A 10,113-nucleotide genomic window follows, 5' to 3' on the forward strand; every position below is an offset into this window, starting at 1 on the left:
GTGCATGCTAAGTCTTTGAGTGAGACTTAGTCTTTATTTACTTAGTCTACAAGAAATAGATTACAACATTCACCTCTCTGATTAAGCCATGAGCATGCTTTTTTGATATTATCAAATACTGCTACTTCTACTACTGTTGTTAATAGAGATAATTATTGCAGAAGGGATAATGGCATATTTGTGATGTCAGGTGACATCAAAGCAAGAACTATTTTTCTTCTGAGGGTCTCTAAAGAACCAAGTTCTGTGCCTAAGGAGAAAATAAAGCATCTATATCAATATCTATCAAGAACAAAGATCAGAATTTTCCATGTTGTCCAATGCTGCAATACTCTTGTTTCCTTACAATGCCAGCCGAAAGTAGGGAGGGAGGAGGGTGGGAGAGGAACAATAGATCAACAGTTCTCTCTATGTTTAAAAATTCACAGCACCTCTGCTACACCAGAATATTATGTGACAATAATGTTAGGCCTCTGATTTATACCAACAGATGCAGGAAAATTTGAAATTAAGGCTGTCATTCTCCCCTTGCCGCAGATCCTCTGTTGGTACAACTTTATGTAGCACCTCTGAGTTTGGTGGAGAGATGCCAGGTTACATCAGCTGAGGATCTGGCCCACTGCAGTGCAGAGGCCTGAGCTCTGCTAAATCAGATCCATGGTTACTGGTAACACAGTTGCTCCATACTTAATATATATTTACAACACACAGGTGTAAAACACACAAGGGAAGGTCATAAATTTGGAAACTCACTATTAAAAAGCCTCCTGGTTATGAGTGGATTTTTAAAATGTTCCCTTTGTTTCATCTCCAAAAGATGTAGACCGGTAGAAAAATATGCAATCACTATGCCTTTAAAACACCAAATGCAAGTGAGTTTTAATAACCTATCAGGATCTTAGTCCATCATAACATTTAATCTGCATTACATCTCACTTCCTAATCGCTACTTTCATTCCAATTGTGAGCAGAGAGGGTGGGGGAGAGATGAGAATTTCAGATAAGTGCCAGTAAAACAAGTTTGCTCTACAGCTGGCAAGCGTTGTGCACACGTTAACGGTGCCTTATGGCAGTATTCAATCAAATGATTCTATAAACTAAAAATAATCACCCTAATACTAATACCTATTATTCTTCATTGTTACTGGTCGCTATGGTGCTGCATCTGACTATGAAGAATTCACCGCCATTATTACCCTCAGTGTCTCTCTCTCTCTGAAATGTGATCTAATTGCAGAATCCACACCTGTTCGACAGTTCAATAGAAGGCTGCTTTTGATGGAGGCAGACTTTCAAGCACACACACACGCTCATGCACAGGCACACACACGCACACAAACGCGTGCACGCGCGCACACACACCCCCCAATTCACGTAAGACTTCAGCTGGAGGAAAAATAGAGTGTGAGCTGATCAGAAAATAATATTGTGAGGAGTAAAAAGAAAAAAAAAAAAAGCTTGTGTTTTGTGGTCATTGGAAGATTGCTGATGGGTGCATAAATAAAGCATGCTGGAACATCTGTTCTTTGTTGTGCATTCAGCTTTTTAATGTCTTCAAAGAGCAGCACTGACGCATCACTGACTACCACTCCCCATTCAAGCAACATTTTACCAGAAAATAATAAACCTTCCTGGTGGGGTGCAAGGAGCCAAGGCATTTGGGCAATGCCATTAATTTGGAAATATCTCTTTTTTCTGGGATTTTTAAATATCTCTCCCTTTGAACGGTGTTCAAATTTTGGGATCCAGCTTGGAGTCCCTATCAGCCTGAGCAGTAAATCAGCCTGAATATTCCACTCAAGCCTTTTTTTCCTGTTAAAAAAAAAAAAAAAAGAAAAAAGGAAAGGAATGGACAAGGCTGTTGTCAAGTTGAAGTTTATATACAATTTCACTCTCCTTTTAATTCTATTAATGTTAAAAATCCTGTCCAGAGGGATTATTTTTTTTCCTTAAGTTGCAATATTTATTTATACTGGTAAAATTCAGCGGCAGTGAGGACCCCTGACAGTTTAACAATATTGGCTGGTTATTTTGATACACTGTGCTAGGCAGCAAAAGATTAAAACCAGAGCATCCTAGGCTGAGAGAAACCAGCTTGAATTCTAAAATAAAATTTTAGCAGCATGGATTTCTCTTGCCATAGGCTATGAGGCTACTATGAATTTCAGATGCATCTCCAAAGCTGTCAATGAGGTGGAAAGATGGGATTGGCATTACAAAGATTTGTTGCAATGTGATTCAATGTAATTGCAATCAAAGGTATAGCAACATTAAATCGCAGCTCAGAAAGAGCTGTTTATGCATGTACAGTATAGGAACAGGCATTTGCCCTACCATTCCAGGACCATAACAAGATTTTTTTTTTATTTTTTTTACTACTTTCTTCTGCTCTGCTCTTTCTTTCTAGGTCACAGCTCAAAGATGTTGGAATACCAATTAGGTGCTGGTGGGTTACATTTATAATAAGCCTGACAATGGTCTTGTGACAAAATGCTTCAGAAAACACAAACACCTTTTAGGAGAGTCTGTCAATTAGACACTATAATGTCTTAGTTCTGTGCTAAAAAAATTTTGGCCTCTTGGTTGTTCATTTTATGTTTTGTGACAACTGACCATTGTTGCATACCCCAGCACAGAGAGTAGAGGGTGGTCATTCAGGAACACCACTGTCATCAACAGGTACAATTCCACTTGCTTTGGTAGCAACATAATCAAGCTCCAAGAAGCTTCACCACTCCTGTTGCTCCTAAGGAAAAACATGTTATTTTTTAGACTGGGGAAAACATGAGATATATACCTTCCTCCTCAGCATATTATAAAGCCTGTGGCACGACTGTGTTGGTACTAATATCAAAGGGTGTGTTGCTATTGATTTTAACAAGAGCAGGAACAGTATCACCAAGATCATTAAAGTTCTCACTGTGCTTTGAGATCCTCAAATGCAATCAAATAAAAACAGAGGCACAGTATTTACACAAGCATTGAAAAGCTCAAATGAATACATACGAGGCTCACTGAGGAGAAGGAAAAATCTTTCTGTGGATGAGATCCTTGTCCCCCCAGCTCCTCAGTGCTTGACATTTAAGCAGTGGATTTCACTCTCGTAGCATCCCAGACAAAGAGAAAATAAACATATTCTCATCTTGTGGCTGGGTAACCAAGACACATAGCATTTGGAACAGCTTTCAGAAATCAGACTGGAATTCAAAATTTTACATGCCACCCACCTCTACTGGCTAGTGCTCTTCCTGCTTCTGGCACAGGGCTGGCTTCTGCTCAGAGATGGCTCTATCAGCATACATGTACCTGCTCAACAGAGCTGTGACGAGACGAATGTACCCCTTCTCATGCACCTTTGGCTTCGGTGGTTTTGTTTAGATTCTGCTCTTTAAACCCAAGGATTGTTTAAAAGGGGCATAGAAATGGAACAGTCTATGGTGCAAGGAAATCTTTTTATTGACAACAGAAGCAGGACTGGTCGACTCTAATAATGCAGTATTTAAATGTGTTTGGTCCTCTGCTTAGAGATTCTTTTGCACTGTTCCATTATGTTGTACTCACATAGTAATTGCTCACTGACCATTTAATTGCACAAGGCTGTCACCTTGACTCATACTCAGTACGCAGTTTCCAAATAGTCACTGTGGTACAAGGAGGTGGGGGACAGTTCACCTGGTGGCAGTAGTCAGCATGAATAGGGGGAGCAAAACGTGGCCTGCAATAATTGCCATGTAGAGACATAGTGTTTACATAGTAATTACCTTGTTATTTTTATGGGAAAATACATGATTATTTTTGTCCTCCAGACCAGAGTGCAGGCCACTCAATAATTACTTTTGGGCATAAATATAATTGTACAAACACACTTTTTTTTTTCTCTCCGTGTCTCTTCTGCATGCACACATTTTGATGTATTCATTGTGCAGTTATTCTGGTTATTTATCACTGCATCTTATTTAAGTCCCAAATCAGATTGTTGCTTCCTGATACATTGGCCTCAAATATTAAAGTACCATTATGAAGAAAATATTTAAGGAGTGGGTTTTTGGCTTGCTTATTATTTTGCTTTTAGTTGCTTTTCCCCCTCCCAGAAAGCAATCACAATATCTACCTAGGTTTACTTTTCTTAGCCCATAGTTCTTCATCATCGTATGTCTTTATCCCAGGCCTGTTGGGACAATGGGTCAAATCCTTTTGCCTCTAGGAACATTTGTTAAAATAATATTTTACAACTAAAATGGACTAAAAGAGATATACATTGTGTGGTATTAACAGATGGGGCTAGACACTATATTCTGAAAATAATGTATTGACTTACTAGGTCATCTTCTTTTCAGAGTGAGAAGTACCCCGTTGATGACATTTCATGATGTGCAAGGTGTGGGTAGCACTGCCTGAAAAGACAAGAGCTGGAGAGAGGAGAGAGAAAGAGATAATGTTAGCCAATCAACATGCCAGTGTGAAACAGTGGCCAGTGTCAACCCTGAACAGACACTGTAGGTGGATTTTTACAGCACTTGTGACTGTTACTAATTGGAACCAAATCTAATCATTCTGCAACATGACTCAAAAATAGCTTAGACCAGACCAGTTATTTTCCTGTTTCTCTTGGGCATTGGTTCCTAGATGTTAACATGATTGGTGTAGAAAGTAAAAGAGACAACTGCACCCAAACCCTGGATTAGGAGGGACAAAAGCACCAGTTAGTGTGAATTTATGTAATGTCAATAGGTTTGTGTCAGTTGGCAACCAAAGAGGATCAGACCCAGAATGGACTCGTAAGGGTATGATCAATTTGGATACTATGAATATCTTTACGGAAAAAGCATGTTATTTGGATAATATTCAGAAAGGATTTAGGTGAGAAGAACCTCTAATAAATGGGAAGCATGAATTTCATATTTACATCATGCATATTGTTTTACTGTTCAATCTACTTTTAATGCCATCTGTGAGTATCTCTTAAATCTGCTTTTCTTCCTTGTATACACTGATCATTGAAGAAAGAAACAGAAGATAATACAGCACAATATCACCTAATAATCTAACCCCCATCCTTGAAAGGAAATTGTCAGATATCCTATTTGGTACTTGGCTATTTATGTTAATATGTTACCTGAACTGTAAGTAGATTTGTGTGTCTATTGCACTGAAGACATGACAAAGATTTATAAAGCTTTATCACAATGGGTAGAACTCTCTGAGAATATTGACAGTGACTAATGCTGCCTATGTCTCAACAGCAGCACTCTATACCTTACCCATTTTCTACAGAGAACAATCATATTACTACCGATTAGTTCTTTCTATCCATAAATGAAAACCCCCCTTGCTTATTGATTCACTTAGTTCAGTCATTAATGATACACTTAAGTAGATATATTCTAGTTAAAAAAGGTTGGAATATTTTCTTCTGGCTAGAGATGGAGTTGGAGAATTGAGTTTGTACTACTGAGACATTTTACATCTCTAATAAAAACTGCATACAGTTTTGCGGCTTATAGAAAGTGTTTTGGGTTTTTTCTCTCCGTGTCACTCGGTGCACATAGATCTGGCCAGAAAAAAAGCAAAGGAAGACACCTTCTTTTAGACTACTGCATGTTCTCTGCCAAAAATACATAATTCGTTGTGGCAGGTCCTTGGTGTGGATGAACAGATAAAAAGGAAAAGAAGGACATACGAACATGAATGCAATGGGAGAAAGAATGGTAAGAGAGAAATTACATGAGGGGAAAAAAGAAATCTGATGCATGGTGAGAACGAGAAAAGTAAGAATTCAGAAAATACCTTTTTAGTGGATAGTGGTGTATGTAGGCTTCTTTAAAACCTGTGATGTGCCATCTAAAAATATTAAATATCTCGCTGTCTCCATGAGTCACAGAAATTATTTTTCTTACCTAGACGTTGTTTACACAATTACAGTTCCTACAATTTTCTGAGAACTACAGTGGGATTTTCTCATCTGTTGTAAAATTCTAGGTCTATTTTCTAAGGAGTAACTGGGAACTTCACTAACTGAATACCTGTAGTGGGGCAGCAGAATAGTTTACAGGAGGAATATGGTTTAATTTTACAGGCTGCAAAAAGTACTAAGCATGCTATAGCTGACAAGCAATTGCCAAAAGCTATCTTCTTGCTCATTCTGGCTCAGTATGGAATTCCCCAGACTTTAAATGCTCTGGAACCCAGAGGAGAACTTTTAAAGCGGTCAAAACAACAGCAAATGATACTTTTCAACCATCAGGAGTACTCTACAAATAAATGAAGTTTGGAGGCCCTTCCACAGCTAAAAGATAGCCAGCAGCTATGTTGTGACCTTTCAAATCATTTCCCTTGGGATGTCTGATGGGCTTAACACAGGTCACAGGGGAATAAACCTCTCTACCAACCTTTGTCTACTTCTACTTAAGAGAGAAAGCTGGACTTGAAAAAGAGTGTCAGAAGTAAAGGTCAGTGCTTTATTTACATGAGCTTTATATGCTAGACTTCTACCCTCTGCTTTCTCTTCCCCAGAGATCTCTGCTTGAGTCATTCCATCCCTTGAACTACTTTTTAGTGACAATTCTTCTTTATCCACAAGCTAGGGCTATAGCAATTCTTGTCTTTTAAGACATATTCAGGCAGTAATATGCTAAATAGTGACACATTTTGTCCCAGAATCTGTGTGCTTTTCCTGTTCTATATGAGGTTTTCCCAGGTTTCACTATATACCACAGAACAAAATATGTATTTGCTGCTAGGACAAGAGCAAAATCAACATTTGAGAGAAAGAACAGTTGAATTTCTTATTTTTCAGGGAAGAATTGCAAAAAGTTCTGTCTTTCCAAGTATTGTGAAATCCCCAGAAGAAAAGGTCTGCATTACAAGAGCATCTATTAGACTTGAAAAACTCAGTATTCCTTCTGGAACAGCCTCTATTTTCAACCGTGTCTGCTTTTACTTCTTTAGTTGGTAGACAGGGAAACTTATTTAACAAAGATGGGGTTTTATCCAGTGACTCCTTATATCAGTGGGGATCTGGTATCACTGACTTCAATGGGAACTATGTGTAGCTCCTGAATTGCTATCATTTTCCAACTAGTGAAGACACTTGAGCATCTGGTGCTGTTCTAGCAGGCTTCTTACACAGCTTTGGTGAGAATTTTGAAGCTGACATAGAAAAAATTTCCAGGGCTCACAAGCTCTTTGTATCTTCTTTTCTTTTTAGAAACACTCCTGACACGCTTGTGATACTGTTTGAATATGAAAAAAATAGAAGAGAAAGCTAAACTGAGCATTGTAAAACATTCTGGGTGAGAGTTTGCTTGAGTTTAAAAATGAACTTGCTTCTCTGTGCTTATACAATTTTTTAGCACTTTGGAAGAACTGAGATACGTGATTGCTCTTGGAATGTGGCATTCAATCCCCTCCACCAGACTTACAGGCGATATGGGTCTGGGTTGTGAAGACATAGCTATGCTGAAGGCAATACTGGCACAGGCCTCCCAGGGCTGCTTCTTCCTGAATTTGGGAAGGCACTTTCTCTGTCTCCTGCTGTAATGACTAATTTCTTTCTTGTGGGCTGAGGAACATGGGTGGCAATCTAACCATGTAGCTGAATGATGCCTTAAGCATGGTCGGGGTGCCCAGGAAAAATATACCCAACTGATACAAGCCTAATCCTATTTATCTGTACTTTCCCCTTGAGAATAGTTCTCTCTTTCCTTTTTTTTTCCTATGAAACAAATATTTTTACTTTTTACTATAATGGCATTGATGTAGAAACAGCAAAACCACGCAATTTGTGTGGTCGGTAACAGTGAAGGGACACAACCAGAAATTGAACATCCAGAGTCAAATATTCACACTAAATACCTGTGCTCTCACTATGCAGTAAAAGCCTCCTCTTATTCTGTGGTATGAGAATCACATTTAGAAAAAAGCAGTCTGCTCACGTATGTGCCATTAGTAGAAAGACTGGCAAATAAATTATCTACTGTGAATTACGCACTAATACAAGTGCCTATGTGATGTGTGCCAGTGTGAATTCATTTACACATGTCGAGGCATATGTATGCATATGAACATAAGTGTATCTCCTTTCTCTTTACCTCTTTTTCGTATTGGTACAGCAAGTGTAACAGCTGCCATGTTACTTCTCAGACAGCGAGTCCCATCCTCTGTGGCAGGCCTGGGTATACTTGCTTTTTTCCTCTCTTTTTAATCATTCCAGTGAAGAGGCTCTCTCCTTGATAACCACTTCCAAAACTCCCACTCACTGACTTCAGAACAAACCCAGCCTTGCTTGTACATGTGCGCATGTTGAACAAGCCCTCATAAAGTGCCTATCACATCATTATTTTGTTTAAACATTTTTATTTCTCCAGAGAATTTAAAATACACAAACATGTGATTCCATGAGGAAATGATCCAAAAGAGATTATAAATACAGCTATAAATGTCAAAGTTCTCAAAACATTTCACTGGCTCTATCTTCAGAAGAGACTGTTTACAGAGAAAACCCACGTCAGTGTGTTTTATTATCGTTATTGTGTGTTAAATGTTACAAATGCAATCTGTTTGCCTTACACGTAAACCATAGTCTCCAAATATCTTTAAGGATCACTTCTAATCGTCGTACTCAGAGGCAGGAGTATAATTTAGTAGGATATTAAGCAATCGCTCCATTGCAGGAAAGGTTTTTGGGTTTCATATGACTCTGATCAGAGGCACCTACCTTTCACATCCCCAGAAATGAGTATTTTGCAGTGGATCATCACTCTGGGCTCCATGTTTGTGAGGAATTGGAACACAGAAAGCTCAAAATACAGACCTTTCAAAACTTGAGTTGTTGCAGACTTGGAATCAAGCCATTTTTATTAAGAAGAATCATCAAAGACTGTTTTTTTTCCCCTATGTAATTTTAAATTTCTGGTTGCATCTGTCTTCAAAGTGATGCCTAAGAGACCCTTACTACAAAAGGTTCACACTCCATTCCTTTTTTGATGGAAGAGGCTATCTCTAAGAATGAATAAGCCTGACTTAGAAGAATGAAGCAAACAAGCACCAAATCTCTTGTAAAATACAATATGACTAAATTTGACAGCATAAGTTTAAAATCCACAGCATGGAATGAATTCTAATAGAGAGGACTGGAGTAACACATATCTGAAATTTGTCACAGATAGTTAACTTGTTAGGAAAAATGTTAAGACAGAAAGATCTTTTTCTTTGGTCTACTTGAATGTTGATCACAGCTGTTTGCTGCAATTATGGAAAACAAAGTAATATTTAAATTTCAAAATTTCTTTTTAAAGGCTGCATAGGAATGTTGGACGTAATTTCCCCATAGTCACAGGAACCTTATGGGAGACATTTTGTCTGGCGAGTGGTCACAGAACACCCATTTTGTATTTCACAACCTGCAAAGTGTTTCCTTATATTCTCCACACTTATTTAAAGGCAACATCCACAAAATTGTAATGTGTCACAAAGGGAGATCAGGAGAGGACAGGGATATCACCAGTAGACTAGCCAGCTGTGAATGCATTTCTTAAAAGACATACTTCTAGAAAGAGCTGCACCTTACTAACAGGAAAACAAAATTCCTTCAAATTCTGTAACAATCTTACACAGGGGAAAAAAGAAATCCTTCCTGACTGCAGACCAAATTCAAATTCCAAGTTATGTAAATAGTAAATTATGTAAATACAGGCTTCTATGTCCTTTGTCTTATTAGTGTTATTGTCCTTCACCTTTCTTTTAACAAGAAGCAGAAACAGCTTGAAGCACAGAGTATTTCAACATGCTTCATTTCAGTATTGTCTGGAATGAGATTGGTGCTACCTGACCCTTGAATTTCATCAGTAGCAAAGAGTAAAGTTTTGCTCTTAAGAATTCATCCTGACAATGCCATAAATTGTCAGGAGCTTGGAGCAGAATAAACAGAGTATGAGAACAATCTGACCACAGCCCCCTCTGGATCTGGGTCTCTATGGGAACAGTGCATAAAAGGGAAAAAATCTGACAGCTCAATGGGGCCAAATAATTTGCCCTTTATTTTTAGTGGTGAAATTTATTTATTGGCTGTGGCTTACTGGCCCAATAGTCCAGGATTAGAGGTTTATCTTCTGA

At 38.4% G+C, this 10,113-nt stretch overlaps 1 long non-coding RNA gene across 1 annotated transcript; it reads right to left on the reverse strand.

The window, feature by feature from the left end:
* Positions 1-2,554: 2,554 nt before the first annotated feature.
* LOC146441146 (uncharacterized) lies at positions 2,555-4,446 on the reverse strand. Its single transcript, XR_014850403.1, has 3 exons — positions 4,319-4,446; positions 3,007-3,306; positions 2,555-2,746 (listed from the first exon to the last, which is right to left on the reverse strand). It is a non-coding gene; the product is annotated as an uncharacterized LOC146441146 (long non-coding RNA).
* Positions 4,447-10,113: the final 5,667 nt, after the last annotated feature.

This window comes from Lichenostomus cassidix, chromosome 2 (genome assembly GCF_008360975.1).
Source record: "Lichenostomus cassidix isolate B80296 chromosome 2, HeHo_3.0, whole genome shotgun sequence".
NCBI lineage: Eukaryota > Metazoa > Chordata > Aves > Passeriformes > Meliphagidae > Lichenostomus > Lichenostomus cassidix.